General features: G+C 47.6%; 1 long non-coding RNA gene across 1 annotated transcript in view; it reads left to right on the forward strand.

Annotated features, from left to right (window-relative positions):
- LOC101946648 (uncharacterized) overlaps positions 1–15,407 on the forward strand; it is a 224,374-nt gene extending 208,967 nt beyond the window's left edge. Inside the window, exon 5 of the long non-coding RNA XR_002888332.3 lies at positions 8,686–15,407. This is a non-coding gene — a long non-coding RNA (uncharacterized LOC101946648). The remainder of the gene's footprint in view (positions 1–8,685) is intronic.
- The last annotated feature ends 1,191 nt before the right edge of the window (positions 15,408–16,598 follow it).

The following is a 16,598-nucleotide window of genomic DNA, read 5'->3' on the forward strand; positions in this document are numbered from 1 at the left end:
AAACCCTCTCATGGCCTTATTCAGTTCTTACCAGATGTACAGTAAAACCCAGTGTCTTGCTAGAACCTGATTGACACGGGGGCCCTCTGTTTATTCTCTGCACCTGGGCAGCCGATTGACCATTTTAGAAATCAGATTGCTACTTTGTAATAATAATAAATGAATGGACTGACTCAGCCCAGGCTAACTTGCCCACTGGCTGAAAAGGGAAGGTTAACCCCAGGCTCTGTGGATGTGCATTAGGGACGTGTGGTCAGACTGTTTCAACAACAGTCCTGTGTTTGCTTTGTGTTTTACAGGGCCGAAAGGGTTTTCAAACACAGGGAGTGGCGCACAGTTCTGGAAAGGAGCAGGATGGCAAAGCACTGGCTGCACACACTGCCCCGAGGCGGTGTACCAGACTGAAGTGGGGTGTGATGGGAAAATGCCGGTGGGCTTTTGGTTGGTTGATGGCTCTTTCCCGTTTCCAGATACTCAGTTTGATACCTGATCATCTGAAGCTTCTGCCCCCTGGGGCAGATTCCTCCTTCCATTCCCACGAGCAGCAAGGGAGCCAAAGCCAGTGGGAAAGACTGGGAAGGTGCCCTTTCTAGCCTTCCTGGCTGTGGGTGGGGTTGGGACAGAGCAGGGAGCTGTCTTGTGAGAAGTCTCTGAGGTTCCATCTGCAGCCTTAACTTCTGCAATCTGGTCCACTGCAAAGGGAAAGACCATGGGGCCTGGGAACAGCAGGAGTCAAGGACACAATGGTAGCACCCAGCTATTTACATAAAGGGCTCTATGATCATTACATTGCCCACCTGTAACTGTTACCAGGGAGAGCAGTGTAAGGGTTTTGGTAAATGGCCGCCGGTTTATAGTCAGGTTCATATTAGTCAACTGAGTGTCTCTCTAATGGAAGGTGCTGCATCGTTGAAAACTAGCCTCTGTTTGGCCAAGTTCCTCCAACCCTGCCCAGTCAGTGCAGACTGGTACATGCAGGAGGGAAACCTGGAGCAGTTCCTTACTTACCCTATTACCCGAGCATCTCACCAGCGTTAATATGGTAACACCCCTGCAAGATAGAAAAATGCTGTTATTCCCATTTTATAGAGCAGTGAAGGCCAGAAGGGCCCACTAGATCATCTAGTCTGACTCCTGTATATTACAGTCCACCCACTCGGGGAACTGAGGCCCAGAGCCTACATCCCATTGATTGTAATGGGAGTGAGGCACCTGTATACCTTTGAGGCTCTGGGCCAGAGAGACTTAGCTTATACTAGAAGTTTGTGTCAGAGCAGGGAATTGAACTCAGGTCTCCCAAATTCAGGCCATTGCTCCTTCTGTTAGGATCCTTTCTTCTGTGTGACCCTCAACACCACTCATCCAGGATGGAGAAGGGTTGTTAAACCCCCAGACAGAGAGTGAGTGAAGGAAGGCTGTCACTTAACTGGTGCCAATTGGAAGCAGTAACATGTTCTCCTCAGAACAGGCTGATTACATAAAGCCCTTTATAAGCAGTACTGCTATCTCCTTTAGGGAGGAGAGTCCTTCCTACGGTTTTGGGGGTGTTTCGAGGTTTTGTGGTTCAGCTTTCAAGCTGGTTATTGATAGTAGGGATGTTTTCCTTTTGACTTCATCTGTTACCGACGCTGCAGAGCCGGCTGTGCCCTGAGAAGGTTCCTATCTCTCTATCAGGTATGACTAATTGCATTGGGGCAACAGTAACTGTGATAACGTTGTATTTTTCTCTAGAACAGCTCCGTTACAAACTGCCTGGTAGTTGAACCCTGTCGAATGTTTTTGCAGGGCTTTTGCTGATAGCTCAGGCCAGATAACTTGTGAATGTGGGCGAATATGGAAAGCACGGAATATTCCACCCCATCTGTGACACACGCAAAGGCCAGGAACAGACATGTTTTTATCAGTTGCCTGCGCCTGCTTTTAGCTGTGCAGGAAACTGACCAGTTCTCACCTCTGTAGTGTTTTGGGAAGGCTACTATGGACGCTGTGGCGGGTGAGGGCCTGCATCCAGCCAACAGCAGGGCTGCTGCTTGCGGTGGCTCCAAACTAGCCCTTCTTTCCCCTGGTCTGTGCATCTGCTGTGCCCTGTCTCCCTCTGATCCCCAACGCTTGCCTCCTCCATCTATTCAGGGCACCGAGTGGGAGAGCTCAAATGAGGGGCTGGGACAAACAGGCATGGAACACCGAGTGGCTGGCAGCCGGCGGGAGCAGAAGGGCAGGGATCCTTAGGGTATGTCTATGCTGCAGTTAAAACCCCCTGGCTGGTCCATGTCAGCTGACATGGGCTCACGGGGCTCAGGCTTAGGGGCTGTTTAGTTGCAGTGTAGACACTCTGGCTGAAGCCCAGGGTCTAAGACCCTGTGAGGTGGGAGGGTGCCAGAGCCCAGGCTGCAGCCTGATCCCGGATAACTACACTGCAATTAAGAAGCCCCTTAAGCCGAGCCCCTTAGCCTGAGTCAGCTGGCATGGACCGGCTGCAGGTATCTAACTGCAGTGTAGATACACCCTCAGTTTCTCTTGACACTGGCGGGCAGTGGAATCCCTCTTTAAATGCTCCCGGGTGTGGGGAGATGGAAGGTGCAAGAAGCCTAGGGAGGAAGGATGTTCCAGTGTTCGGGTACTAGCCTGGGACTTGGCAGATCTTGGGGCAAGTCCCTGTTCTGCTGATACTGACATTGGGAAGTCACTTAGGCTACACCTATACTGCAACTGGGAAGGCGCCTCCCAGCCTGGATCAAGAGACAAGTGCTAGCGGGCTTCAGCTAGTGCACTAAGAATAGTGGTTTGCGCATTGTGGCTCGGGCCAGCTCGGTCTGAGTCTGGGTGGCCAGGCCAAGCCCCCACTTGTGCTGCAACGTGCACGCTGTTATTTTTAGCCTGCTAGCATGAGTCTGGCTACCCCGGCCTAGGAGGCTTGCTCCCAGTTGCCGTGTAGATGTATCTTTAGTGTCTGAGTCCTAGCACTCCCCTAATACACAGTTGCTGCTACACTCAAAAAGCCTCCATTAAAAGGATGTTATTGAGGTTGCAAAGTCAATACACTCAAATATTAGGAAATGCCAGAATTGAGGTTGCTTGTGCAGAATTTTTTAACATGGGCAAAACATTGTATTTTTCCCCCCTAGCTTTGTTATCATAAAGAGCTGAGCCATTTGGGCTGAGATTTCCCCCCCCCCCCAAATATTCAGACTGAGGCTGACACCCCATGTTGAAAACTTCAGCCCAGAGGGTTACAGCTTGGTTAAAGTTATTAGCAACTGAAAAGAGAGTCTTACAATGGGAAGAGTCTGGCAACCTTAACCAGAGACAGTGCTACCAGCCCCACCTGTAATATAATAAATATATTAGATGGGGAGGTGCACAGATACTATGGGAATGGGGGCCATATAAGTGCCACAAATAGATTTTTTTTTGGGAGAAGGGCTTGACAGAGAAATAAGATCCTGGAACCCAAGGAGTTGGTACTCTTCCTTTATCTCCCTTGCATCTTTGATTCTGCCCTTTCCTGGGCAGCCCCATTGCTGAGACACTCCTTCTCTGCACTGATCTCTCTGGTCTTCCTGTTTCTCATCTTGTTCCCACACAGTGTGTCCTAAACACTGCCACATAAACCATCTTTCTCTTCTGCTGCACCGCTCCATTCACTTCCCCTTATTCTCTGTGTCACATGAAAGCTACTTGCCTTCACCTTCCAGACTCTTTGCAATCCTCCCCCCCCCCCCCCGATGATGTCTGCTCCGCTCCCTCCCCCCAGCCTTAGGCTGCTCCAATACACAAATAATGCTTAGCATTTGCACGTTTATAGCTATCAAAGCTCTTAACAGAGTTATAGCCTTCGCTGTCCACTAAACTGTACTGCCTCCCCTCAGGAACTGATAACAAGTGCACTAGCCATGCGCCAGTTACGTAAACAGAGGGAAAAGCTTACCCTATCCTTAGCTCTCTTCATTATGCCAGGTGTGGGAGGGAGTCCTGACCAAATGCATGATCTCATCCACCAGGTGTGCTGCCATAACCGAGGCACAACAGGAACAAAATGGCAGTGTTCAACTTTGAATAATTTCCCTCGCCCCGTCAGTTACACTGTAACGTACTGAGAGAAGGAGACGAGGGGGTTTGGTCTCAATTATGTTCTAAAAATGATGATGGCTGTGCAAAGTCTGCCCTTGCTTTGGCTCCAAGACACTACTTCACATAAGGCCTTCACAGATTTCCCTTGACAGTCTGCGTTTCTCTTTTTCCATGGACCTGCACTGTGCATTATTTCAGACAGATCCAGTGAATTAACATAGTGTAGCTACTTTGGTAATTACATGCCCAGATTCTGCTCTGCTCCTTTCTATGTAGTCTCGACTGCTTCCCAGACAGAAAACGTCCTTCACCTTCTACAGTGTTGCAAAGTATCACCCAGAGTTCTTGCTCAAGGGAGGAAGGTGGGGGGAGAAATGCCATTTCCAAATGCACTTCTAGCTGTGGCTTTAAGGCTGGGTCTACTGAGTCTTTTTACCGATTAAAAAATTTCAGTTGGAGTGTGATTCACTGATACAGTTAAATTGCTAAGACCATTGTTTGGATGCAGTTACATAGATGTTGGCCAACACACGTTATTGGGCTCAGTATGGGGTAAGCAGGTGAAATACATTGACCTGTGTTATACAGGAGTTCAGAATCAAAGATCTAATGGTCCCTTCTGACCTTGGAATCTATGTATTGATGGCTATGCTGGTATAAAGGTGTGTAACTGATCCATAATAGGGGGTTGTACCACTTTATATGGGTTTCAAACCAATAGAGAATCCTAGAAATGTGGGGCTGGAAGGGACTTCAAGTCCTGCCCCCCTGCCCTGTGGCAGGACCAAGTAAACCTAGACCATCCCTGTGATGTGTGTGTTCAATTTGTTTTTAAATGCTTCCAATGATGTGGACTCCACAACCTCCCTTGGGAGCCTATTCCAGAGCTTAACTACCCTTAGAGTTAGAAAGTTTTTCCTAATTTCTAACCTAAATTTCCCTTGCTGCAGATTAAGCCCATTACATCTTTGTCCTACCTACAGTGGATGTGGAGAACAATTGATCACGGTCCTCTTTATAACAGCCCTGAACATACGAACAGCCATACTGGGTCAGACCAGTGGTCTGTCTAACCCAGTATCCTGTCTTCCGACAGTGGCCAATGTCAGGTGCTTCAGAGGGAATGAACGGAACAGGTAATCATCAAGTGATCCACCGCCTGTCGCCCATTCCCAGCTTCTGGCAAACAGAGGTAGGGACACTTCAGAGCAGGGGTCTCAAACTAAATTTATCTTAGGGCCAGTGCTAGTCCTCAAATCCTCCCAGCAGGCCAATAATGGTCACTCATGCTGCCCAGAATCTGCCCCCCAAAAAACTCCGCCCCCCACCTGCCTAAGGCTTTGGGAGGGAGCTTGGGTGGGGGAGGAGGCCTGGGGTAGGGGATTGGGGTGCAGGCTCTGGGTGGGAGTTTGGGTGCAGAAGGGGTGAGAGATTGGGCTCTGTGAGGGAGTCTGGGGTGCAGGCTCTGGGATGGAGTTTAGGTGCTGGGTGCAGCTCTGGGGTGGGGCAGCGGGTGAGGGTGCAGGAGGAGGGGGTGGGGTTGCAGGCTCTGGGAGGGAGTTTGGGGACAGGAGGGGGTGGAGGTGCAGGCTCTGTGAGGGAGTTTGGGAGATGGCCCACGGGCTGCGAGTTTGAGACCTGTGCTTCAGAGCATGGGTTTGCATCCCTGCCCATCCTGGCTAATAGCCATTAACTTATCCAGATTGGAAGATATGTTATCAGGTCCCCTTCCTCAGTCATCTTTTCTCAAGACTAAACATTCCCAGTTTTTTCAACCTTTCCTCATAAATCAGGTTTTCTAAACCTTTTATCGTTTTTGTTTCTCTCCTCTGGACTCTTTCCAATTTGTCCACAAGCTTCCTAAATTGTGGTGGCCAGAATTGGACACACTACTCCAGCTGAGGCCTCACCAGTGGCAAGTAGAGCAGGATAGTTACCTCCTGTGTCTTTCATAAAATACTCCTGCTAATACAGTTAAAGCAGTGCAAAATCTTTGTGTGGACAAGTCCTAAGAATCCTGGGAAAAGCCCTGTGTGGACTCTGGGGATGATTATGCCACAGAGACTATATTGGTTTAGCTATGCCAGCATAGCCCTGGAGTGTAGCTGCAGCCAACACTGACAAAAAAAATTGTAGGAACACCACCTCCTTGGTCAACAGAAACATTCTTCTGTTGACTTAGCTGTGTCTACACGGAGGTTTTTGTTGTGTTGCTCAGGAGTATCGTTTTTACACATGCCTGATAGACAGAGCTACGCTGATAACTTTCAAGTGTAGGCCAAATCTAGGAAAACAGGCCATCTTAGAAAATGTGTTAGCTAACATGTTTTCAAACATGGCCTTTTTTCCTGCTGTAGACACAATTTAACCCCTTTAAAAACTTGTTTGCTGGTCATGATCCACTCCTGGGGGGGTGGGGGGGAGGGGGAGAACTGGAGACTTTCAGCGTTTGGCGTAAGAGGAGAAATACGGGTTTTGTTCAGTGCTACAAGGGTAATTGTATCCCTCGGTAAGCTCTCCTGGCTTGTGACCTTGGCCATCACAAATGGAAAAGAGGGAGGTGGTGTGAGTCAGCAGACCTGGATTTTGTTCCCACCTCTACCACTAACCTGCTGTGCGACCTTGGACAGATCAATAATTCTCATCTTACATTCCCCTCCGATTCATGTGGCGATTGGGTCACTGTTTGTGCAGATTCTTTTAAGAAGTAACTACCTTGCAATGACTAAAAACAAAACAAAAAACTGGCTAATTTCCATCCTTTTAGGAGTGTTGGTCATTTCCTGTCTCTCTCAGCCACATAATCACATTATTTTGACCAGATTGGAAGTGCTGCTCAAGCATCCTTTTCAGTATGAGGAATGGGGAGAGGACCATGAAGAAACCACACCTGCAAGTTAGTAGGGATACTGCACTGCCTTCAGCATATTCACTCTGTTTCATTTTTGGCAGTCTATATAGTTGGGGGATAAAACATTCTTAAAATGGTACCCTGGTTATGTTTTCCTAGAATTCACTGCCACAGGGATGTGACTTGGGTGGGAAATACCACCCGCACTGCAAACATAACAGTGGGAGGGGAGTGTGACTGTCCCCTGACGCTGTTACTGTACATAGTATAGATGGGCCGTTACAGCATTTCCTAACCTGTCTGAAAGCATCACAATTTTAACACGTTCTGACTGTCCATCCAAAAAATCTCCACTTCTTCAGTGCTTTCCAGTGGAGTTAAAGGGCACTTTCGTAACAGTTGCAGGCAGGCGGTTGGTTGTTTATGGTAGTGCCCACAGTGTGATAGGTGTCTTCCAGAAGAGAATCCAGCCTTTGCCCTGAGGAGCTCACGGTGTTGAGTAGGTTAGGGTTAGGGTTGAGTAGACAGAGGGTAGGGGAATGGGAACAAGAAACAGAGCGTTAATGTCATCAGATTCACTGTTAGGAGCACCAAAGAGCTGTCTCCCCAAATGGCCTTGGAGTGTGGATTTCAGATGCAGGTTTTTTCCCTCTCCCCTGTAAGCCACCCCACTTGTGAAACATTGCATCATTGGGTGCACTGTGTGATTTTCACACTCTCCTCTGACGCTGCTGCTTCGACCACTGTTGGAGCTGAAATGCCAGTCTAGATGACCTGTTCAGCTGTGACATTGGTCTGTGCCTCTTGTGTCAGTAGACTGGACATTTCCCACCACTCTGAAGAAGAGAAGTCTGATGGCAGTAACAGCTTGTTAATAGCCTGGTCTTGCTCCCAATGAAGTCAGTGGCCAAATTCCCCTGTACTTCAAAGGGAGAAGGATCAGGCCCTGAAAGATAATGTGATTAACTGAGTTCTGGATTAAGAACAGGAGGAAGTGTGGTCTGCTGATCAGTATCATCCCTCAACCTCTATCTCAGTTACACATCTGTAAGCCAGGTATTCTACTCACTACTGTACAGCATTGTGGGGTTGTAAGTGTTAATGGTCATTAAGTTTGCTGAGTTCCTTAGATAAAAGCCTAATACAAGTGCAGAGCATTATATAACAAAAGCATTCATACCATGCTCACCAGTGCAGAGGAAGTTTATTTCCATGAAGCCAGATACACTGTATTGAACTGATTACTGTGCTTATGCTGTTAGATTCTGAAAGCGAAAGGGTTAGAGTTTAAAGGGGACGCTGTCCACTTGCATTTTTTAGATCTGAGAGCTTTGGGAAATGAAGCAAGTTTTAAATTTCCCTAATTTCAAGAATTGTTTTTCTGATAAGGCAGCCTTTTAAATAGTATGGCCTGTATTATTATTTTTTTTTAACCCAAACCTTTAAAAATTGTTCTGCTTCTCTGTTAATGTTTTGTAAGTAGTCTTCCCTGACATGCAGGGGAAAACAGGGAAACTGACTATTCACAAACTGCTGTCAAATGAACACATTGAAAAAGTAGAAAAAAATCATTGGCTTTTACTAAGTTTTCTGTTACGGAAATTGTAGCTGTTGCTTGTAATTGTAGCGGTCCTAAAAGCTTCTTTTCAAGTTGGCACAGTGTCCCTTCCTAATATTCTACCCTCTGCCTGCTAATTTTGTGCCTTGTTTATTAACGGTGAATCTTGACAGCAAATGTACTCACCTGATCATTTTCCATTCAGTTTCAGGCTTCCGGATGCTGGGAATTTTTGGAGGACTTGCATCATATGCTGACCCCAAGGAACAGTGAGCAAAGCATTGGGAATAATGAAGGCTTTTAATGTACTGCAATATATTGCTTCAATGACGAGAGGAATTTTGCCACATTATACAGCAGTGAAACCCATTCCACCACTGACAGCCAAAAAAACTTCTCACCTTTTTTCTGAGAGAACCGTTACCTCCAGCTAGAATTTTTGTATACAAATTAAGGTAGCAGCAGCAGAAACAGTCATATGGAGAACCAAAGACCATTTGGGACATTCCTTTCTAGCACTAACTGGAGCATGGTTCAGATAACTATTTTTGTCTTCTGCCCTGCACATGGGACTTGTATTTCTGCTCTTTAAACAGTTCTCAGAACCTCTTTACCTGTGGTTTATGGTACTTATTATTCCTCATGCAACTCCATGGCTAAGGAAACCCATGATGAAGAATCTAAAACGTTGGAAATTCCAATTAATGGATCTTCTGTGGCAACCTGTGGAATTTCTTGCCAGATGATGTTGTGAAGGCCAAGACACTAACCGGGTTCAAAAAAGAACTAGAAAAATTCAAGGAGGATAGGTCCATCAATGGCTATTAGCCAGGATGGGCAGGGATGGTGTCCCTAGCCTCTGTTTCCAAAAGCTGGGAATGGGAGACGGGATGGATCACTTGATGATTTCCTGTTCTGTTCATTCCCTCTGGGGCACCTGGCATTGGCCACTGTCGGAAGCCAGGATACTGGGTTAGATGAACCTTTGGTCTGACCCAGTATGGCCGTTCTTATGTTCTAAAACATCTCCCCAGGATTTCTATGGTGCTATGCCTGAGCCTCAGAGTGCAAATAGTCATCTCCCTCTAGTGAAGATTTAAGCCAAGGAGACCGGAAGGTGAAGCGCCAGGAGAAAAAGAAGCCATCTAAGGAAAGATATGACCAGGGGCCAGGTGGCAGCAGCATGATGAGGCACCCTTTCCATATTAAGTTCCATTGAAGTCAATGGAAGTTGGATTTGGCTGTCATGGAGTACCTCAAGTGGTGTCACTCCCACCTTTCCTTTTGGACCCCTAGGGCTTATCTCCTCAGAGTTGCAGTTGAACTAAAAGTGTGGCGTTAATCCAATGTAGTTAAGCCAGTGCAAACTCTCGTGTGGACACCTAATTTGTGTTTGAGTGGCTTGTTTAAGTTGATGAGGAGCAAATTTAAGCTGAGCTACAAGACGACACTCTTCCATTGAAATATGAGAGTGTGCCCACGTAAGGGTTTGAACGGGTTTAACTAAGCCGGTGCAAGTTTGTGTGGAGACAAGGCCTAATACACACAGCGTCTTCCTTCCATTCCTCTGTGAAACTCACGTCACCAAACAAGTGGATCCAAGGCTGTCTGTACCTTCTTTTCCCCCCAACATTTCACCCACTGCAGGTCTGGATGAAAGTGCCAACCTGGACCAGCCACTGGCATATCAACCACCAGGTTATCTAATGCTGCTCAGAGCAAGGCTAGACCAAGTGGTGTCTAAAATGCCAGTAGCCACTAGAGCCCTGCCTACAAACAGGCACGCATCATTGCTGCCCGTGGTGGCACTGTGCTCATGGTAGCAACAGTGGGAAATTTTAGGGCAAAAAGACTGGCTTAGACAAGGCCAAAGGATAGCTCAGGACATGGCAGGGTAATACCAGGACTCGAAGACCTAGAGAATGTTCTAATGAGTATCGAAAGATATACTGTACTCTGGGCATGGTTGAATCACATTGTGGTTGCTCTGGCAAAGCTTGATAATTGTTTTTTAGTGTAGAATTATCAGTCAGAGTGGGGTAGGTAGGGCAGCAAGCCTGCTAGGGCTTTTATCTTCCCAGAACCTGGGAACGAAAACCACGGGGAGAGGAAACTGGGTTGGCCAATTGTGGGGGCTGTGCATTTATCGGTCTGGGAGTTCAAAGGAAAAGGATGCAACAGTCAAATATACAAATGTATCTGGGGTTCGACTGATAAGTTACATTTCAAAGCAAAAGACAATCTTAAAGGGACACTGCCGAGTAGCTGAGGCCTAGAATGTTAATTTTTGTTTAAAAAAAAAAAAAAAAAAAAGAGGATTTCACAAAAACTAATATGAACAGAAGTGGTTTCCCTGTGGTTTGACACATTCCAGACATGCCAAGACTGTTCCTGTCAAGGATGAGCAGTCTATGGTTTTTGCGGTGTTTGTTAGTTTCAAGCTAGTTCTCTTTATCCACAGTCTTTCGGTGGAGCTCAGAGCAGGGTCCCTGCTTTTCCACTCCGAATGATGCTCATGTTGGTGCCAAATGACTTGACGATAATACTGTGCTGGATTGTGGAAAACAGAAAATGAAAGCCAGGTTCACTGTCCCAGCTGAACGAAATGCGGAACCCAAACAGCTTTAAAGGGGGAAAAGTGAGAGCGACACAATTATTCCTGTGTCAGTAACTGAAGAGGTGTTACAATTATACGCCTACCGGGTGGAATTCTACCTTAATGCACAGCGCTTGATTCCCCATTGCCTTGGACTTGGTGCTGTCACTTGCACTCATTTTGCTCGGAGGTGAATGACTGTTCTGGGTGAAGAACGTGACCCACATTGATATTTTAACTCTTGGTGGTGCTCTAACTCTTGGTCTCTCAGAGCCTTCGAAGACATGGTGCCTTAGGCTTTGTCTACACTCAAAAAGTGGTGCTGGTTTTACTATCCTGGTATGAACTATTAACCCCTGTAATGTGGATGCAGTTATAATGGCATCCAGCACCTTTTACACAGGTATAACACTATCTATGCTAGGAGTTGTACTATAACAATATGGATAAAAAAAAAATCCCACCACTTGCTGACATAGTTATACCTGTTCAAAAACTGGGGGTAGACTTGGCTTGAGTGAAGTACTCTTCCAGAGCTTTGGCTGGGACATTTTGCCTGGCCCCGATACAGGGCTCTTGCAGAGGAGCCCGTAGACCTAAGGGCTTGTCTACACGCAGAAGTTGCACTGGTTTAACTTAAATCTGTTTAAAAACCAATTGAGTAAAACTGGTGCAAACCCCTGCATTGACACACTTACGTTAGCTTCAAATGGGTTATATCAGGTTAGCTTGCATTTAGCCAGGTTTAAATCAGCTTAAGAGTGTCCACACACAAAGTTGCATCTTGTGGCGGGGCTAGTATCTTGATGGCCCCTTAAGTCAAGGGGGCGGGAGGTAACACAGCCTCTCTACGCCCAAGTCCGTGTTCTAAACCCCTCTGTAGTTAGCACAGGGTGACCCAAGGGCCAGAGTCCATCTACTTCCCCTTCCCTAGTTGGCTAATGTGGCCTAGTGGCCGGAGTCCATATGAGGCGCCTCTAGGGCAGTGCGGCCCAATGGCCAGAGTCCATCTAATTCCCCTCCTCTGGTGGGGTAATGCGGCCTAGCGGCTGGAGTCCCTACAAGGCGCCCTTGAAGTCAGGGCTATTCAACCTAGTGGCCAGAGTCAATACAATTGCTCTAGGGGTCAGGGTTATGTGGCCTAGTGACCAGAGTCAAAGAAGGCCGCCACCTAGGGGTGGGTGGCAGCAGAGGTGGTAGGGGGACCCATCCCCTCCCTCTCAACCGGGTCCTGGCCCAGGGTCCTGTCAGCAGTGAGCGTGGTCACCACCCAGTCAGCAGGGATCCTTCTGCAACACTCTGACCTTCTTCAGGTGTGAGGTACCACTCACTCCACCCCCTGTGCCACTTCCTACCATGTGTCCTGAAGCCGGGGTCCGTTAATCGTCGGGGTCTCCAACCTCCTTGGCGCAGGTAACTTGTTGGGACTCCGACTCCTGTCGACTAGTTGTGGGCAACGGGTCTCTGATCTGGGCTTCAGACTCTCTGGTTTCTGCAGTCGGGCAGAAGCGGCTCCCGGGCTGGAATCTCCACCGAGTGTCCTCCTTCCCTGGTGGTCAGCCCTGACTAAGCAACTCTGCAGGCTTTTATATCTGACTTACAGGTGGAGCATGCCCGGCAGAGCCTCAGGGGTGGGGCTTCTTCTGCTAGGAGGGAAGGATTAACCCCCGCCATACCAGTGCGGGGCTGATTCGCCCCATCACACACCTGTTTAAAAATCATATCTGTAATTACACGGGTGTAACTGTGTGTGTAAACCAGGCCTAATAGACCCTGTTGTCTGGTGCAAGTAGGAAAGAGGTACTATGTGGGTGTCTGTCCCACAGGCTGGGGTAACATATCTTATTATGGCCTCCATCACGTAGTATTTGAGTACCTCACAAAGCCTCTGTGAGGTGGCGAAGTACTATTGTCCCCATTTTACAGATGGGGAGAGTGAGGCTTGTGCAGGGTCACACAGGAAGTCGTGGTGTAGCAAGGAACTGAAGCTGGGTCTCCCAAGTCCCCTGGACCGTCCTTCCCTTCCAAGGAGCATGATGGAGTACATAAAACTACTTTGCGTCTCAGACTAGTAATTGTCTTCCCAATTTCCTCTCCGGGATGAAGTCTGGCTAAGCCCTAGCAGTGAGTGCAGAAACAGATTGTGGGGTGGGAAATGGCAGGCCAGGGAGTGTCTGCTTGAAAGCAGCAATAAAAGAAATGTTCGGTAAGAGTTAACTCTCTGGTTTCTTTTTATTTTATTAAATGTGACTATGGCTATCTAGTGATCATCATGTGCTCAAAAAAGGGGAACGCAAGGAAGAGACATTAACCCATGAAGATTTGAATTCCCATCCCACCCCACCCCTTGAGATGATGAGGCCTGTGGGTGCAGCAACATAGAGATGGGGGAATTTGCAGTGCACTTGCCCTGGCTGTAGGTCTGTGGATCAAGAGAACTTTGACCATCAGTTTTAAAGAGAAAAGAAATCACATCAGTTGGATGCTCAACATACATTTTGGTGATCACATCAGGGAGCTTAATCTTTCAGCCTCCTATTAGACCCTCAGCCTCCTATAGACACTCACCACATCGGGTTTGTTTTCAGGTGGCTGTTACTGGACTTGCCATTGAAGTCCCGAGTGCTGATGGGGCCTGCAGGTCCTTCCCTTTCTGAGAAGCAAAGGCCGGATGGGCATAGGCTGTGGAGAGTGTTTGGGTTTTTATTTCTACTGAGCACAGCTTATGAGGAATGGTTTTGAAGCGAGTGTTTTGGTCTTTCAGGCTCTCTATGCTGGAAGTGTTTACCAGTGTGGAACTGTGTCATACTTTGGAAAAGCGCTAGAAAGGGCTTTGAATATTCCAGTACACATCTGTGTGGTGGCTGTTTGCAGAGTTGTTGTTGCTAACCAAGATAATCTTTCCATAGTTTTATCTAATACGGCAAAACAAGTGGACCTTGAATTGCATTTTACTGTCAGATTTCAATTGTATGGATATAACAAAAGGTTACTTGGAGATATTCTGTTATCCTTGTATTGACATGTCCTTGTCTGATGCTTGTTGCTTGAAAATCTCCATTCTCTCTTAAAAAAAGAACAGGAGTACTTGTGGCACCTTAGAGACTAACAAATTTATTTCAGTGTTTTCTAAAAGGGTAAAAATAGACAGAGTGCCTGTAGTTGCACACACACGCACCAAAAAAAAAAAATAAGAAAGAAAGAAAGAAAAAAAAAATACCAGAAACCAATGGAATAACAAGAAGTTTTTACAGAACAGGAAATAATTGGCACCTTCTTCAATCATTTGAAGTCTTTAAATCAAGATTGGAGACTGTTCTAACAGCAATTTCTGCTTCAGCCACAGAGTACTGGGATCAGTGAAGGAATTCTATGACTTCTATCATGCAAGAGGTCAGATGAGGTGATCTTAATGGTTCCTTCTGGCCTGAAAATCTCTGATTCATATTCTGAGCATGGTCAAATTTTGAGCTTCCAGAGAAGTTTGCCTTGGGGCAAAACCAGTCCACCCTGTTCTGTCTTCCATTCTTGATACCCCCAAATGAACTGGGGTCTTTGGATTTTCTTGCTGGCTAGGGTGCAGTGAAAATCAGGCCTGTTATGTAAATTTCAGTATTGATAGCAAACACAAATTCCACCTTTATTTTTAGGGGCCTCCCATGACCACAAGAATTGCAGTTGCCTGATGCCAGCCATGCTTCCAAACAAATGTAAGGACCAGCTGATGGGCCACAGTGTAACCAACAACTGTGTCTGCTTTTCTCCTGGTGGGCATTGAATGCTGTGTTGTTGCAGTGTAGCAAAGAGGTGAGACAGGCTCACAAGCAAGCAAATATACCCTTGTTACTGGCCACAAACTCCACACACGGACTGCCAAACCCAGAGCCACAGGAAGCTAGAAAGGCAAGGAAGAGAGGCTTTAGTTGCTTGCCTGTATAAAAACTCCCTGAGCAAAACAAACTCCATTGCCACAGAGTGGCTTGTGGCAATAGGAAAATTCAAGAAAGTACAGAGCAATGGAGTAATTTCAAAGAATAAAGCTAAAACTGATGTGTCAGCCTACCCTTTACTCTGGCTTTCTGTGCAGCCAGAAGTAAAAATGAAGGTTACAAGTAGAACCATGCACAGAAATGAGCACTGTCTAATCACAACTTCTGATCCACTGCATGTGCACCTAATGACCTGGGAAATGACACCCACCCTCATCTTTTGCCATGCTACCAGTTCAACCAGTTATCTCGAGCCCTGTACCCCACTGAGGGTATGGCTTCACTGCAGAGTTAACTTAGGGCCAACACACAGGGAAAGGCCCCATCTTCCACACACACAAACTCTGACCAGACTTTACCGGTGCTTTAAAGCCAGACTAGCTGGCCCAGTAGGAGCTGTGGGCTAAAGCCCTAGTGAGGGCTTGGGCTGGTAACTTGCTCACTCTGCAGTGTGGACATGGCTAACCCACCTGAATGCCAGGGCCGCCCAGAGGCAAGTGGGGCAATTTGCCCCGGGGCCCCGCAAGCCCTGGCCCGGCGGCGGTCCAGGTTTTCGACGGCATTTCGGCGGCAGGGGGCCCTTCAGTGCTGCTGAAGACGCGGAGCGACTGAAGGCCCTCCCCTCTCCCCCCCTCCCCCCTCCCTGACGAAATGCCGCCGAAGACCCGGACCGCCACTGGGTGAGTACAAGCGTCACAGCTCCCCCGCTTTGCCCCAGGCCCCCTGTAGCCTCTGGGCGGCCCTGCTGAGTGCTGATAGTCATCCAGTGTCCAGAAGGACAGACAGGTTCTCCCACAGTTCACTGGAAAGAATCATCGAGCGGCCCAGCTTGTTGCACCCAAAGAGCCATGGGATATGCTCCTAGAAGTCCTAGCGGCACACTCGGGGAGCGCAGCACCAGTGAGGATATGGGAACTCAGGTAGACCTTTGCAGTGTGGCTGCTCACACCCAAGCTAGGCTAACCCAAGAGCTCAGACCCAGCTGCTGATCATGCAGTGAAGACATGCCCTGGGGGGGGAAAAACACGTCATGATGACAAGTTAATAGACCCAACCTCTGGAATTAGAATATGTGTCGTGGGGCTTGCCCATGCTGCAACTTTTAAATTATACTTAGAGGCCCTGTTTACATGAGGAAAAGAGGGTGTTTTTAACATGTTCGCTAATGTGTTCCAATCCTAGTGTACTTTTAACATGTGTTAGCAGATCAAGGTAACAGGTTTCAGAGTGGTACCTGTGTTAGTCTGTATCAGCACTAGCCTAAAGTGAACAGTTTTGCCAGCTCTAACAGGGCAAGGTCCAGCTCCTGTCTTCTGCTCTCTCTACACAGACTGTTCGGAGACCTTCTGTTGTTAAACACCAGCGTCATTTATTTACATTGCTCTGCTCCTCACCCTTAACCAGGCATGCACCGCACCATTTACAGCATCAGTTTCTCCTGTGCAGAGGAAAGGGAAGAAATCTCTCCACCCAGGGATCCTTCTTGCTTCTGGCTCCATTAGCCTGCCTCTCTTCTCTACTTCCTTCCTGTGG

Source organism: Chrysemys picta, chromosome 2 (genome assembly GCF_011386835.1).
Source record: "Chrysemys picta bellii isolate R12L10 chromosome 2, ASM1138683v2, whole genome shotgun sequence".
In the NCBI taxonomy this organism is placed as follows: Eukaryota; Metazoa; Chordata; order Testudines; family Emydidae; genus Chrysemys; species Chrysemys picta.